General features: G+C 44.0%; 1 protein-coding gene and 1 long non-coding RNA gene across 3 annotated transcripts in view; one reads left to right on the forward strand and one right to left on the reverse strand.

Annotated features, from left to right (window-relative positions):
- The window catches only part of GRB10 (growth factor receptor bound protein 10), a 138231-nt gene extending 132672 nt beyond the window's left edge, over positions 1–5559 (reverse strand). The window contains exons 1-2 of one of the 2 annotated variants that reach the window (XM_085220499.1): positions 5406–5559; positions 5114–5261 (exon numbers count right to left, since the gene is read on the reverse strand). The gene's annotated coding sequence lies outside the window, so the exon portion shown is untranslated. Of the gene's footprint in view, positions 1–5113; positions 5262–5376 lie in introns of both variants that reach the window. The other variant, XM_085220500.1, reaches the window with a different exon arrangement.
- A 22-nt stretch (positions 5560–5581) lies between these two features.
- Positions 5582–11712, forward strand: LOC104910180 (uncharacterized). The gene is made up of 3 exons (XR_792874.4): positions 5582–9180; positions 9820–9916; positions 10498–11712. It is a non-coding gene; the product is annotated as an uncharacterized LOC104910180 (long non-coding RNA).
- The last annotated feature ends 5069 nt before the right edge of the window (positions 11713–16781 follow it).

Raw genomic sequence — 16781 nt, forward strand, 5'->3', positions numbered from 1 at the left:
AGAATTTCATGTAAGTTGTTTCCACCTCAACACAAGAAAACACTTCTTTAAAGTGAGGATAATCAAACACTGGAACAGGCTGCCCACAGAAAAAAAAGAAAAAAAAAGTGAAGTCTCCATGTGCAGAGCTATTAAAAATCTAACTGAACACAGTTCCAGGAAGCCTACTTCTACCAGATCCCGCTTGAGCAGGAGGGTCAGACTAAATCATATCAAAAGGTCCTTTTTACCTCAACAATTCTGGAAAATTAGTTATATTAGTTATGATAGCAGAGTTGGGGGGCGGGGGAGGGAGGGAGGGAAGGGAAGGCTGGGCTAGAAAAATCCTTCATATTATTTTGAGAAAGTTCCCCCCTCCAGCAGAGAAAATAAGAAACTTGCATCTCATCATGGGTAACACTGCTATGCAAATAGCAAGTTACTTTAAAAGTTCTCTTGGCTTATAGCACAGTATTAACATTGAGCTTTGAAAAAAACTCATGCGATTCATCCTACCTCTTCTCTACAGTTTATCTTTCCACTGTGAGTCCTTTACTTGCTAAAACCTCAAGAATCCACACAGCCCCCCTTTTCTCCTAATAGAGTGACTCACACTGTAGTAAGAATGTCTTCCAACAAGTTCTCAGGTTCACTGATGTCACTGGCTCTTCACCAGTTGAAGCCACAGAGCAGCAGAAAGGATTGGGTTGGAATGGATCTTTAAAGATCAGCTAGTCCAAGCACAAGAAAAGACATTCCAATAGGTCAGGATGCTCAAAGCCCCACCCAATCTGATCTTAGGTACTTCCAGAGATGAGGCAGCTATGACATTTTCAGGCACTGTCCACCACCCTCACAGATAGGGAGGGAGTGTCTCATAAGCTTCCTTAAAGTACTGAAAGGCTACAGTAAGATCTCTGAAACTCTGATGGCAAGTTGTATCAGCAGTGAGCCCCGGCAGCCTAAAGGGCCAACCATACCCTGGGGTGCACCATGCTCAGCACAGCCCATGGGCAAGGGGAGGGGCTGCCCCCTCTGCTCTGTGGCCTCATCTTCCAGCACTGCATAAAGGTTTCGATGCCGCAATATAAGAAGGAAATAGAACTATTAGAGAGTATCCAATGAAGGGTTACAAAGTTGGTGGGGGACTTAGAGGCTAAGACATACGAGGAGCAGCTAAGAGCCCTGGATTTGTTCAGCCCAGAGCAAAGGAACTGAGGGGAGGCCTTATGGCAGCCTGCAGCTCCACACAGGGAGCAGAGGGGGCAGCTCTCCAGTGACAGCAACAGAGCCCAAGGGAACAGCATGGAACTGTATCAGGGGAAGGCTGGGTGTCAGAAACAAGTTCTTCACCAAAGGTGGTCAGGCACTGCAACAAGCCTTTTACAGAGATCAGGAAAAAGAATAGTTCACACCAACACTACTCTAAACTCAGATTTGAATTTCTAATTCCCATCCTAACAGCTGTGTATATTTGGGCTCGGTGAACTGTTCCACCCAAGGAAAGCAAAAAGGGGAATGAGTTTATAGGCAGTGCATACATCATAAGTCCAAAAGCTGCTACAAACTACAATTACCACCACTTCCTAATGAACGTAATTCTGTGAAAAATGTAGCACCTGCCTCTAACATCAAATATCCACTGGCAAGACAGTGCCCAAGGGAAAAAAAAAAAAGTGTGACAAAAAAAAAGTCTTTGTAGGTATATGCAACCGGATCTCAAAGTCACACTGTTCTGGTTACTTCCATCACTGAAGAGCTTAAATCTGCTTGTAGACAGGATGCACTGCCCTGATCAAAAGTTTCCTTTTATACTGTAGTCACAGTGGATTCTAGCTCCTTTGGATAGATCTCCCCATATCCACAACACAATAGAGAAGTCATACTGGGCTAGTAGGAAAACTGTTGTCCAAGAAATCATCCAATTCAACAGATGGTATGAGAATTGGAAAGATTTGGCAAAGGACAAGTTCAGAAGTGTACAGTTCAGCAAGTATACAGAAAGAAAGTAGTAATGTGACATCTGCTTACTTGACAATTATTACTTCTTACAATAGCCACTGGTTTGGGAGAACAATGATGGCAAACGACTACTTCACCACAGCCTAGTTTAGGCTGTAAAGAGCTCTCCTGAGCAGCAGGTATAAGTAAATAGGGATAAGTAAAGTTCAATGCTCATAGAAAGACTGCTTGTCAACCTCATAGTTCCTAAAGAGATCTCAGTTTCACCTTTCAGGAAAAAGATCTCCATTCCTAGATTTCCTCAGGTAGACTAGCAACTGTAGTATTTTGGACATGTCCAGGAGCAGATCTCAGTTCCAAGAAAAACAACCCTTACTTCTTAGCCTGCTTTCCTACAGAAGGAGGCTTATGCAATCACCCTGTAAACAAGCCATTTGGCAAATTTCATGCAAGCTTGACAAAAGCACAGGTCTCTGGAATTACCTTTCCCATTTGAGAAAACAGCAGGCTTGGTGGACCCATGCAAGGAACATGGCCCTTGGACCCTGCACAACTGCACTCGATATATAAGAACCCTTTACAAACACTGACAAGAATAGTTTTGTCAGAGCTCATGATGTATTTGACAAAGGAAAAGAATCATGAGACAAACCCAAAGACAAGTGGGCTTCCTCAGTCCTAGCTCTCACAAAATTTTAGGCTTAAAATGAAGAAAAGCACTTCTGCTGCCCACTAACAAAGTTCACATAGAGATTTAGAATAAGAAGATCCAGGAACACAGCAGAACCACCATTCCCAATAGTTTTTGCTCGAAATCAATCCAAACAAATCTCAGGCTTCCATGGTATACCATGCAGAAATTGACAAGGTTTTTTCCCCCCACACTGTTTGCTGTAACTACTGAAATTTGAACCTGACCAAATACTTCAGTGCATCCTAAAAATGCACACCACTGGTTATCAAAGAGGCACCCATCCATCTCCCACCTCCCAAGCTTCCAGCATTACTCTGCCTCTGAAAAAAAAAAAAAAAAAAAAAGTCCTTGAGTATATTTCCCCCACACTCCACCTCCCACAAGAGAGCTCTTTGGTTTAAGAAAGAGTTCTGCCTACAAACCTGTCCTCATTTCACACATCACTATAAACCTTTATGCCCATGGCACAGATTGGGATACAACAGCACTGTCCCATCCCATGCCACACTGTGCAGGCTTCCACTCAATTCTATAGCTGTGTGTGCAGGGGTAAGCTGCCCATTTCTTGCTGTCTAGAGGGACATCTGATAGTTCAAAAGTGTCAGGAAACAAGCTCCCTGTACAATACTCTACTGCTGCTGGCAGAAATGGCACATGACCCAGCTATGCCTTTCCTCTGCCAGCTGGGAACTCCCCACGTCAAAAGAATCCCTTTGCCAAAGAGATCCAGATACTTTTAGCCCATTTATTCTCAGAGTGCTGCTGAGAACACAACCAAAGATCTGTAAACCTTTGTGACAGTTCCTGCTAGAGTCAGAGCCATTTAGGTACTTGCAAGATAGAGTTGCAAGTGTTTGTTTTATTCACAAAGCACATGGTATAGTCTTAAGCAGAACTATGGAACAGATTTGTATTTAGGCAGCACTTTTGGATCGTACAATAAAAACATATAGAAGTACACTACTGAAATCCAGGTGTGGCCATATCTAAGGATAAAAGCCAACTCACACAGCAGTAAGGGAGGGGATATTTTGATTAACAAAACCAAGGAAAGACATGAAGTACCACAAGATCTTTAACAGGTAGCCAGGGCAAACAAGACCTACTTTAAGAACAAATAAAGTCCAAGCAAAGAAAATAAATCAGAGTATAACATGGTAAAACGACCACTGTATGAAGCACCAGGGTCCACCGTCTGTCCATTTGCCACTTGGAACAAGGCTAACAAACACCACTTTCCAGGCTTTATTGTTTGCTTTGCGCCACATAGAATTTTAAAGCATTCTGGTTCAGAGAAAGCGAGTCCTCAGTATCAGCACGTAACCATGCAAAGCCAGCCAGAGGAGCACAGCTCCTGCTCAGCTCTGCTCTCATGCTGTGCCGTTAGGTGAGCTCTTCGAAGAGAGCAGCACACTGCCAGCCCAGCTCCCTCCCAGCACCTGGATGGCCAGAAAGCACAGCCAGAGCCATCACATCAAGTTTCCAGCACATTTTCCTTTTCCACGAAGGTTTTCTAATCTCCATATGCCTTTTTTTTTTTTTTTTTTTTAAAACCTGCCCTCATAACTCACTCCTTTTAATCCCAGGATTAGCCTCGCTGCCCTTCTCCATACCTTTTCTAGTGCTCTAAGTACAATGAGCCTCTGGATGCAGGAATAGATTGAGCTGGAGCATTAGGGCATCATCGCTGCACACCCCACCAAGTCTTTGTTAAAACGAGGAACTGCTCAGCACCTTTATGGGGCATCATGCTCCATCTCAATGTAGTGGCTCCCCACATCCCGCCACCTCAGTGCTGGTTGTTCTCCCCTTCCCTCCCTTTATTCAGTCTTTCCTAGGGAAAAGTAAGGCACATTCTTGGGGCTGTTTGAGAAAACCCAATCAGCGCCGCTCTGACACACCAGCAGCACATATTCCCGCTTCGACAAATAGGAACGCGTTCGGCAGACCACCACTTCAGATGGAGCAGGGCTCCGGGCTGCTGAATCAGCACTTTCCGTCCTGCTGGCAGTACGGAGTTATGTGAGGCTTCAAAGAAGAGCAGGGAAAAAGGGGGGCGGGGGCTCTGGCACTTCAGCAGCACAAGTGGGCAGGAGGATTCTGCACGAGTTCGCCTGCCAAACCCATTAACTGCAAACTGTGCTTACAGAGATGCCACAGCGGCGTTCCCGCAGTTACACGAGGGGAGAGCCGCGTGCTCGGAAGGCTCCAACGGCCCCCCCAGCCGCCGGGCGCCAGCAGCAGGCAGCGCGGCCACGAGTTACCGGGACAGGTCCGCAGCCCGCTCCCACGCCGAGGCCGACTCGGGCCGCTGCCCGCGGGCACGGGGTTCGGTGAGGGGCGCCAGCGGCCCCAGGAAAAGGAAGTCTGCTCCCCTCCTCCTCCTCCTCCTTCTCCTTCTCCGGCCTCTGCCGCCGAGAAGCCGGCAAAGCCGCCCCGCGGCCCCGGCACCGCCCCCCGGCTCCCCCCGGCCCTTACCTGCAGGGTTGCCGGCCAGCACCCGCCCGCCCGCGGCCCGCCGAGTTCCGGGGCTCGGAGGAAGGGGTCGTGCGCGGCTGCGGTGGCGATGGAGAGTGGTCTTTGGGGCGGCGGAGCTCGCACAGAGCACGAGTTTCGGAAAGCAAAACTTATAATAAAAATTAAAAAGAAAAAGAAAAAAAATCTTAGGAAGCAACAATATATATATGTATATATATATATATATATATATTACAATTAAAAATATAAAAACAAAAACACACCCAGCGCGCCTGGGGACCTCCGCGCCTACCTAAGGCGGCCCCGGGCTGCGGGAGGGCTCTGCGGAGAAAACTTCTGCCCGCGCCGCTGCTGCCGCCACCGCTCCCGCTGCTAACGGCGCCCCGTCGCCGCCGCGCGCTCGCCCCGCGCCCAGCTGACTCCCGCCGGCGCCCCGCCCCGCCCCGCCCCGCGCCCGCCCCCGCCGCACGCAGCCGCAGCCCCGGCCCGCGTCCCGCCGCCGCCGTGCCGTCGCCGAGGGCAGGGGTCGGGCGCCCGCCCCGCCGCAGCGCCCTTCGGCACGGTGTGTCCGGGCCGGATGGCCTCGAACAAAAGCACGCGCACAGGTAGAGCGGGAGCGTGCTTTGCGGGAGCCGAAGGGACGCTCCGGGGTATCTACGAGTGTGGAGCTGTTCGGGGACCCGTTCTTGAACCTCGCTCTGCGCGCCCTGTGCTTGCTTTCCCCCTCCAACCTGTCCCGGCGGCTCGGGGATGGGCTGCCGGAGCGCTTCTCCGTGCCGCGCAGCGCCGCGACCGTCCCGCTGCCAGCCGCGCTGCGAGCTGCTGCTGCCGGATGCGCTCGTTGCGCGCTCCCTGGGTGTCACCTCCGAGCCCCGCCGGAGCTCCGAGCGATCCCGGACCGAGAGAAAGCTCTTACGAGAGCAAAGCTGAGCGCTTCCCTCAGAGCATCACTAACCTCAGCGCATCCCGAGGTGCAGAGTATTGCCTCCTACAGAGTGGCCAGCGCTATGGAAGGAACCGAGGGGAAGCAGGAGGAACCTCCGTGCACTTACTCTAAGCCACACAGTCGCATCCCGGTGGCAGTGTGTTTGAAAATGTAACGTGATACATCGCCTCCCTTGCTCTCATTCTGCCTTCCTCTTTAGCTGTACCTCACTGTACTTAAGAGAATGGTTTTGCTACCAGCCCTCCTCCCCCATCTCCATGTTTTCAGCTCTTCCTCTTGCTTGCTCTCTTGCTGACAGCTCCATACCTTTCCATTTCCTCACACACATCACACCAGTCAATCTCTGGCCATTCCTGGCACCGCTCTCTGCCTCTGGCCACCTCCCAGATGTCCACACAGTGTTGGCATCCATACCGTCCTGTATTACTGCCATGTCCTGGCCCCAGGTCACCTCTGTCATCCCACTGCCACCTTGGCCTGCCCTGACTTTCCACTAGCCATTGCTCATGCTCTGGAAATGGAGTCACCTCCAACCTGTCTGGTACCAGGACTTGCATACCTGCCATCATGGTCACACATGCCCACACTATATTTAATCACATACAAAGTATAAGCAGTACCTGTTGGACTTGGCCAGGGTTTTTGCCGTGGGCTTCCCCATCACCAGTTTGTGCTTCTCTCCTACCATAGGCAAGGCCAAAGATTTTGGTGCTCGCCTCTGTTGCACACTGTTTAACATTCTTTGCCCTGGCACATCCTTTAGCCGCATAACGATACTGACATGCTTTGTTGTCACCTGTATTTCCACCCCAGAGGATCACCCTTCAGCTTGGCAATATGGGGAGTCCTCCAAAAAAGGTAGGTGGAAGGACATCAGTCAGCCAGCCAGTCAACCATTGAGGCGCCTCAATGCTGCACTCAGGAGTTCCTGTCCTCCAAAATACACCTCTTCTTTCCCAACATTCTGATACCTCGGCCTGATAAGCACTTCGTGTATGAAACCTTAACATCACAGTCTGCTGTTGGGCATGCATACACTACATCCAGTGCTGGAGCAAGACTAGAAGGATAGAGCTCAGGTGTTTTGGAACCATCCCACAGGCAGCCCCTGGCGGGCTTCCAGCATGCTCTTCCTTTAAGCGTGCCTCTGGAGAAGACTGCTGATCCATCGTTAATCGTATTGAGTAAGTACCTAAAATTAACTTTTAAATTATTAATGCATGAGAGCATATCCGTTTGCCATGCACATTATTTTAAAGGATTACAGTGTGTACACTGAGTGCCATTAGCGTTACGTTCTGAAGACAGCAAATTGACTTGTATGGAAATCTGAAGAGTTGATGGATTCCTCCACCAATACTTATGACAATGATAAAACGTTATGTTCAATTGAGTTATTATTAAGCATGTGTCTGTATTTTAATTTCTTTCTGATACACACAAACCAAGAGACCGCGAAGCCGTCATCATACAAAATTTTTCATTTTGTGGTGGGTTAAAAATACAGAGATATGTGAGCATTGAAAATGTTCCTCTGACAAACAACAACACTAGGAAAGATATGTTTAGTTTCCTAGACTACAGCTGTGTCATTCAAGACAAAACCATGCTGCCATAAAATTGTTTATCAAAAATAGCACTGTTAAACCTGTTAAATGTCGAAGTCGCAATACATCCTTTCAATGGCCACAAAGGACATACCTATGGCAGTTGTCTTCTTTTCACTTAACTAACAATTTTTTGAAAAATCCTACAGAACGCCATACTGTGAAAATAAGGACCTGAAAAACCAACATTTTCTCTAAGAATCGTGATTTTCTGCAAGAAATAATGATGCCAGTAATGTTCTGCGACTGTGCAAACATTGTTTCTACTCCAGTCAAAAAAGTAAGCAGAAATGTTAGTGCAGATGCCGTGGTGCCTTCTGTGCGTGGGAACTTTTGTAGATTCATAGAATGCCTTGAGTTGGAAGAGACCCGTAAAGATCACTGAGTTCAACTCCTGCCTCCACACAGCACCACCCAAAAATCAGACCACATGACTGAAAGCATTTCCAGATGCTTCTTAAACTCCAGCAGCTTGCTGCCATGGCCATTGCCTTGGGTAGCCTGATCCAGTGGTTGATCAGCTTCTGGTGAAGAACCATTTCCTGACCAAAACCCAACCTTACCCTACCCTGTTTCAGCTTTCTGATATTCTCTCAAGTTCTACCGCTGGTCACCAGAGCGAGGAGATCGGTGCCAGATGAGTTTGTCCCATTTTACTGTCTTTTCCTGTGCGGTAAGTAAGGCGGTGGGCAGAGACGTCTGAATGTTCAGGCTACATGGAGGATGCAACAATATTCTGGAGACCCCTTGCCCCACTCAGCAAGCGAGAGCAGAAGGGGATGGGGCTGAAGGCCCCTGGAGGCTGAAGAAGGCCTGGGTGTTGCGTGGCTGCTTGGTGCAGAGCCTGCACTATGGCCAGGCTGAGCTTCTTAATGTGTTCTACTACTTGTTACTCTTGAAACATCAGGAAAGAATGGGAAAGGTCCTCTCTGCCATTTTTACTTGTTGGAATACTGACATTAAGTTTCTCATGTGTTAAGGCTTTGGAAACATGTCCAAAACACAAGCCAAATACTGGCTTTCTCTATCTACACATATTTAGGACCCAAGACCTAATGATAAATGCAGTTAAAGTTCAAGTACAGTGGACTTAGTTTGCTTTGTGCTGAGACTTAAACTCTGCAGGGTGACTTTTCTTCCTGGAACTTTTCCAAAGGACACTAAGCTTTGCAATTCAGCTAGCTCCACTAGAGAAAGAGGTCATTTTAACTTATTAAATTGAATGAAAAAAATTCTCTAACAATGTTTTCTTTAGAAATAGCCTCAGATTTCAAGCATAATCCAAGAATGAGCATAATTTTCTTTTCTATCACATTGATTTAGGAAATGAAAATCCAATAGTGTAAGATCTGAAGAAGAGAGATCAGAATCCGGCCACCGCTTTCATTCTCAAAGGCACTTTCATGAAAGCGTTATATGAAAGTCAGCACTGAGCATCATCTTTAACTAGTATCAGTGCATTCATAAAAGCCTTCAGCAATCAAAAGAAGGATCAACATGGTCATTACTACCTGGTAGGTGTGTAAGCAAAAATGCTGACCAACCTTTCAAATGGTAATATGTTTCTTTTGTCAAAGAGGAGGATTTTCACCTTAAATAGACAGGAGATCTTCTAACACATCATAATTTTCAACAAGGTTAAATCTGGAACAAAACCAACTTAAAATTAATACATCTGCTGCTTTTAGTACAGATGAAGCAAATGCTTCAAATATTTTTAAAAGCTCTCCAGAAAAAAATAAAAGCCTCTTTAATGTTAAGATATGGAAAAAACACATTCTCCTTCCTTTTTGTCTACATCTTTCATTCTCATTGTACTTCTTTTATTACTGTGTGCTGGACATTGAAAGCTGAAAGGGGAAAGGAAAATGCTCAGGAAGAAAACCCCTAAGCGTGTTTATAAAAACATTCACTAAGTATAGCTGTATGAGCTAAAGGATATAGATTATACTTCAGTGCTCAACAGAAAAAGTGACATTTTCAAAACTTCATATTTATTCCGTTCTGTTTTCACCTGGTACAGCCAAAACTCTACCTAGTATGTTAATTTCAGAAGCTTAGACAATTTGTTTCCTGCACAGTTATCAGCATGATTTCTTAACACTAGTTGAGAAAAGGCTTTTTCTGTAGTTTTTTTTTTTTTTTTTTTTAAGATTAACAACAGGAAAATAAGAGCTACGGCAGAAACATAACTGAATAAACTCACTGTGTTCATAGGCTGCATTATGGAGATCTACTTTTTGTTGCTAGGTAAGTTATATCTCTATTTACGGCTTTTTCAAAAGGCTGAATAGTCAGGGACATTTTGTAATTTGAGATGGAGTTGTGAGCTCCAGTGAAAGATATGTGCTCTTTCTTGGCTGTACAAAATAGAGCAGTTACACAAGGTGGTAGAAAGGAGAAGGGAATTCTAAGAGAGATTGATGATCCAGACAGAAGCTGTATTAAAAAAACCAATGCATTTAGCCCACCGTTCTACAAAAACACATCTGTTCCCAGTGCTAGCTGACAATTAACACACTGCCTAATTCAATGTTAATGACTATATATTACTGTATTCTCTCAGTTCTGATCTAGAAAGCTGAGCACGTTTGGACATCAAAGATGTTAAGTGAAATGACATGTTAAAAGTATTTCTCTTTTTCCAAATCAAAGTCAGCTGCTTTCCAGATGCATAATTTTTCAACCGGGATGCCAGATAACACTAGATGGGAAGAAAAATTCAAAATTATACTGTGAAAGGAGGAGATTCAGTTCAAGCTATACTATATATTCTCATTTTTGACAGAAGAAATTGGGATTAATTCAAAACATGCCATGCTCATTCACAGTTTTGCCACCGAGGAGGAGAGAACACAACGAGTGCTGTGACTCAGAATGAAATCCAGCCACACTGAAGTCAGTGGCACAGCTCTTGGTGAGCTTAGCACGACCATGATTTCATCTCAAGTCTTTTCTTGGTTCCTGGAGGGGAAATAAGAATAAAGACAAAAAATAAAAATAAAAACTTCACCGCCATAACTTGTCCTGCATGCTGAAGCTATTAGGAGCATATTTTCACCATTCCCATAGCAGGGTCTTCTAGCTAGTGCCATCTGAGAACCAGAAACGTTAAGAAATGTAAACAGGAAGGAATTACAAATAGGTAGATTTTACCATGCTAAGAGAAGGGACACAGCAATCCAGCTGTACTGGACCCACACCAGATCCTCCCTCGGTTTGTACACCAAGCTGTGTGCACATTGGAACACCCTCCGAATTGAAAAGTGTCTGTACTGCACACCCCACAGTGCTGGATGCCTTTTGCTGATGTGTACGGACTGCAAAGCTGAGGCTCAGCCTGCTTCTCCCTGGGTCCTGTAGGCACCGCCAGGCTGTGCAGCAGCCAGCTCCCATCGCACCCCATGCTCCGGTGCAAGCCCATGCACAGATTTGAAAGCATTTCCATCATGTGGATCTAAATGAGCAAAACTCAGACACCCGACTGTCAATTCAAGTCACTGCTCTCTGTGGGAACATCAAACCTTGCACAGTGCCCACTGTTGTGTGCTTTGTGAATGAGCAGTAAATGGATTCATCTTGCTGTGACAGGTGGGTCTGTGAACTACTTCTCTTAAGCTGACCCACAAGGAGAGAGCAGAGTCAGCTAGACAAGGCGCTCCCCTAGGGAATGTCAGTGTCTGCTCACATCCCTGATCAATCTACCAGGCTGCCTAGCACACAGCATTGTATGCCTCTTTTGTAAAGAACTGGAAGGTACTTCAATGTACACGTTAGAAACATACAGAAATAACATCTCTTACTTATATCTGATAGAAAACTGAGAGTTACGGAATAGAAATCTTTGTATTCTTCTCTCTTGAATTTTCAAGGACACCTATAATTTCAGGGTTGCAACACATACTTAAGTCAAGAGGAATTTCCTAACTGAACTTTCAAATTCGTGACATCTTGTATTTAGACTGCAGTTCCAAAGGAAGTCACATTTTGCTTTCCTGGCACAAAAGATTACAAAAAAAAAAAAAAAAAAAAAAAAAAAAAAAAAATCCTGAACCAAAACTAACTGACACTGTATTATTATCATCTAAATTAATCCCTTGTCATAAAGTTGTAATCCCTTACAAACCCTCCTTAGCCAATTAAGCCAAACCTTTCTCACAAGTCACCTGGCAGCAGGAGATTCCCTTGCTCCACCCATGGTAAGCAGTGGGCAGATTGCTTACGCAAAGTACTGAGAACTTACATTAAAATGCAAGTTGTGCCTGCAGCAATTTAACATCTTATCTTCTACAGATCTTGCCTATTTATTGGACTATATGAGAGGAGTAGGAAGTCATTCTCAAATGACCCCCTCTTGTATTAAAATATATATATATATATATTTAATCAGCCAAAGGGAGAGCATGAATATGAATGACCCTGAGGCTTAGCACAGTCTTCCAGAACAGGAGAGACTTGCACTTCAGATTGTCTGTCCAGAAGCAGGCATTTACTGTATCTTTATTATAGAGGAAAACTTTGGAGGACAAATTGTTCCTTGTCATATACATCCTTTGTTAATAGATCTCTTGAAACAGAAAGGACTGCCTTGTAGCTACTATCCTGACATAATGCAGATCTCCTCTCAAATTACAAAGGTTGTCCTTCATCAAAAGATGTCCTTTCCCTGATTGTCAGAAATATGCAAGAATCTGCATATATTCTTAGCTTGATTTGTAACATCCTTGGGAAGGAAATTTTTGAGAATCTGCCTACCAAAGGATATAATTAATCTTATTAAGGTCAATTAAACTTATGGAGGTCAAGTTGTTCCTAACTGTTTTCTTCTGATTCTTTATCAGTTGTGAAGTAGAAAAACAAAGACATGGCACAACACAGTAGCCCAGATGTTCCTCTTCAGCAGTACATTCAGGTCCAAGAAGGATGACAGGCAGTGAGATGTCTGAGGGAGCCTTGCCAGAGCTTCTGCAGGACCCACTGCTGTGGCTGAGAGGAGGTCCCAGTGCTTCTCAGGAAGTTCTCACATCTATGGCTGGAAGTTTGGGGGCAGGCAATCTTGTCAGCCATAGCCCATAATATAACTACATAATCTATTTTTCTAAATTTAGTCGCGTAAAGATGGACTTCTGCCTAATACCATAAACCATTCAGACCTTGAAAAGATTAGGGAAAGTGAACTGAATCCTTGTGGAAAAGTATTTCGTGACTGTTTCAGCTACCAGGCCTTCTCTTTGACCATGCATCTTTCAAGATATGCTTCCTCGTGGACATATACACACATATATGCCACTGGATGGCTAGCATTCAGGCCTGAATAGGATCAGGACTCCACTCAGAAGGGCTGCTTTGAAGCAGGAATTTGACTTCTGTGTGAGCACTTGCCCACTACAAAGGCGTGAGTTCTGTTCCAAACAGCCTCTGCTCTACGATGACAAATGACATTTCTGGTCTTACATTGATCGCTTTGTAGGTTCTCCCTCCTCCCCCCTCAAGATTTGGTGATCCTCTTACACTGGTTATTGTTTGGGAAGCATTTGTACTGACCTTTATTTCACCCATGCCTTAGGGATGAGATCATTTAGAAAATGCCATATAAAAAAAAAAAAAAAAAGAAAAAGAAAAAAAAAAAAAAAAAGACTTCATTCTGTGAACCACAATGGAGTGAGGACACAGCAAGGATATTTAGAGCAAATCGATGAATTTTACTAATTACTATCCTCTAATTTAGAGGATTTACTTTTACAGTGGGAGCAGGCTACTAGTGGAGTGTTCCTCGCTCTTTAAGACCTAGAGCTACATATGTCATATTGTGAAAATGTGATACAAAATTGATTCTAAAAAATTGCCTTCAGATTACTCACCATGAAGCAATTGGAATCAGGCCAGGAGCAGATGGTAACTCAAAAGGCAATCCTCTTCCTCCTCTAGAAGTACTATTACTTTGTACTTCAGTAGTGGCATTGATCTAAGAAACCTGCTGCTTTTTGCAAACAGTTACAAATGACTTTCTTGTACCCTGATAGCACACTGAGGAGGATTTCTCTGCCTTAGCTTGTGGAGTGACTGATGCACACGGAAGTCAAGTTTACGTTACTCCCACACTCCCACTTTACAAAGAGATCACATTCTCTATTTGAAGAGAATCTCTCAGCATCTCCAAAATCCCAGCATTCTACCACAAGTTTGTCACGCAAAGATTAAACATACGAAATTAATGGATGATAATTAGAGAGAAAGCCATTGCCAAAAGCAGCTTTCTCAACTTACAGAAGGCAGTACACGGCAGAGGCAGGACCCCAAACTGCTCACCGCTGCCCTGTGCTGTTATCACCCCACTGAGATGTACCCGTATGCTCCTGAGACTGCTTGCCCACACAGCACTCCTCTTAGACAAGTTAAGCAGTTGTTTAAAGCAGGAGCTGACATCTCGAAGGTGAATACCAGTTATGTATTACATCCTGCAGTACAGCTGGATACAGGGAACATGCCGAGGTGACGAAACTGCACAAGCATGTGTGCAGTATGCTCTCCTAGTAAAGGCCCAACTCTTCAGTAACAATTTTTACGTTTTTTTCTGTAGTAAAAGCAGGCAGATTTTCCTACTCCTTTTTACATCAGTATAGTAACCAATAGTCATGATATTGAAATGCAAAGAATTTCAGCCCCAATGTTGGAGGATGGTAAGCAAGTTAATTTGAGACTGGGAAAAATCTTGCATGTTTCTGAGACCTTATTCTATGTGTAGTGAAGTCAGAAGCAAAACCCTCAAGCAGGAACAACATTGGGCACACAGCAGACAACTCAATTGTAAATTAAAGTGCATATCTGCAGCAGCAGATCTTGAGCTGGTATATACCAGCAAGAGAGCTATAAAAACATTTATCAGCCAAGCGTTGTCTTCAGGATCATCAGGTGTACAATACACCTGATGTATATAAAATACACTGCATGACTTGCACAGCTTGCAATGCCACTTAGGTTAGAAGTGGGGATTCAGCTCACAAATATTTTATTTTGCACTTCTGGTAGCATGATTTCTCAGAGATGTTTGAAAGTTGACTCTGCCAAAATAGAAATCCTTACATAACAATCTTTACTAGGTAGGCAAGCAAAAAAGAAATGAATGTCAAATCACCTAGGAAGAAAAAAAAAAAAAGCACATTTCTGTAGAGGCATATCCCTTTTTTTCCTACCACCATTTCAGAAAGGTAAGTAAGCAAAGAATAAATATACATTATGTTTAAAAAAAAAAAAAAAAGTGCTTTACTTCATAGAATTTGGCTTAATGTGAATGTATTTCAATGGCTGACATTCGTGTCCGGACATGCTACTTTGCCAGAAAGCAGGCTGTATTATACACTACGATGCAATGCTGGGCACAGTGGGGCTAAAGTGCAAGTTCAACTCGCACTCAGGTTGATTTCTTCATCTCTAAAATTTGCAATACATACTGTATACTTAAAAGTCATTTTTTATTTTAACTGCTTACACACTAGTAAGTTAATTATTCTTAATTTCTAGGAAAATGAAGGGAAATACGTTGAGGGCTTTATATTTTTTGTATACATAAAACCTTTCCATACAGTGAGGTAACAAAGTAGAGCACCTTTCTATTGCCACATATGGACTGACCAAACATTTAGAAATGGAAAGAAATAGAATATTCCTCCAGGACAGTAAAACACTACCTAATTACGTGCTTGCAGAAGGCAAGCAGTAACTTATCCTAAAATCCTAATACTGAACGCTGTGGTCATAGCAGGCAGATAGCTCTGATACCTGCAACTAAAAGATCTTTTCATTCAGATGCATAGAGCATTGCCTGGGGAACATGGTCCTCATCATAAGATGATACAGATGATGACTAGATGATGCCACAGCAAAGCAAAGAACATACTTAAAGATGTGGCTGCTGCTGTATAACGGAACTAATATATAGAACTGTATATATATACAGACAGAGGATTTTGCTCATTTAATAGAGAGCATACACTTACCCAGACAGCCTTCTAGCCTATGTTTTTTGCTGCTACAGACTTTGCAGAATTACTCATAGAAAGAAAGCAAATTGTCTTCAAAAACTAGCAAAAATCCAAGTCTCCCTTTCTCCGTGAAAAGAACAGAACACAATAAACGCTAGCCCAACATCCTAAGCCCCCATTACTTGTACATCAATACCTTCCAGGATCTCTGGTCACACACCCGCAAGCCATTGCGCTGATCAGACAGTGGAAGCATTTCATTAGCTGGTAGAGATATTAGCCCATCTCCATCTTATTAGGAGCACCCCATAATTGAATACACTTGACCTCAAATGCAATTGTAACAAGTGAAGCTGCTCTCACTTTCTCTCACAGGAGAGTTCTGCAATGCAGCCATACCACTTCAAGCTCACAACGCAAACACTAGATTTTGTGTAAATAGAGTCTTATGGTGACAATGGCATAACTGTATTTGCACAAACTTCCCCTGGTCTGTGAGAGACCTAAGGGCCAGAGATAACAACAGAACAGGTTGGGACCATTTGGGTGATCAGGCCACTAACCCTGTAATTGCAGGCAGTTGTGTCAGGCAGAAGCACTGAGCACTCAAGAACTTCGATCATGCAGTTCAGTCTTAAGAAAGACTCCTGCTTAGCGTACAGTCCCTTCCATGAGCTAATCAAGCTGAATGATAAAGCAGGTTAAGTTACATCTCTCCTCTCAATTCTTCCAATTTAGAGAGCTGGGTTAGAATTGCACTCCTCAGGTAGCCACCTTTTAATTTCCAGACTAAATACATTCACAGCCAATCTTATTTCCTTTCTGCCACCGTTTGTCTGTCTGGTCTATTTGTGATTCAGTCCTTATTTATGACTCACCAGTGTGAAAGATAAGATTTGTGGCTTAGCGAGTGGCCTAATTGCCCAAGCAATGATTACATTAGAAATGCTCAAAAGGAAACATGTGAGTGCCCTTTTCAAAGCCCAATTAAGAATATATGTTTACATCTAAACAACTCTAAATAAAAATTTTAAAATCCATTTGACCTGGAGTTTCCTCAATAAATATTTATGCTGTGTTTACTAATTAATTACTGCAGGAATTTTCCCTCTGATCCTCTTGTTCTATGTGTG

This window comes from Meleagris gallopavo, chromosome 3 (genome assembly GCF_905368555.1).
Source record: "Meleagris gallopavo chromosome 3, MGAL_WU_HG_1.1, whole genome shotgun sequence".
NCBI classification, from domain to species: Eukaryota; Metazoa; Chordata; class Aves; order Galliformes; family Phasianidae; genus Meleagris; species Meleagris gallopavo.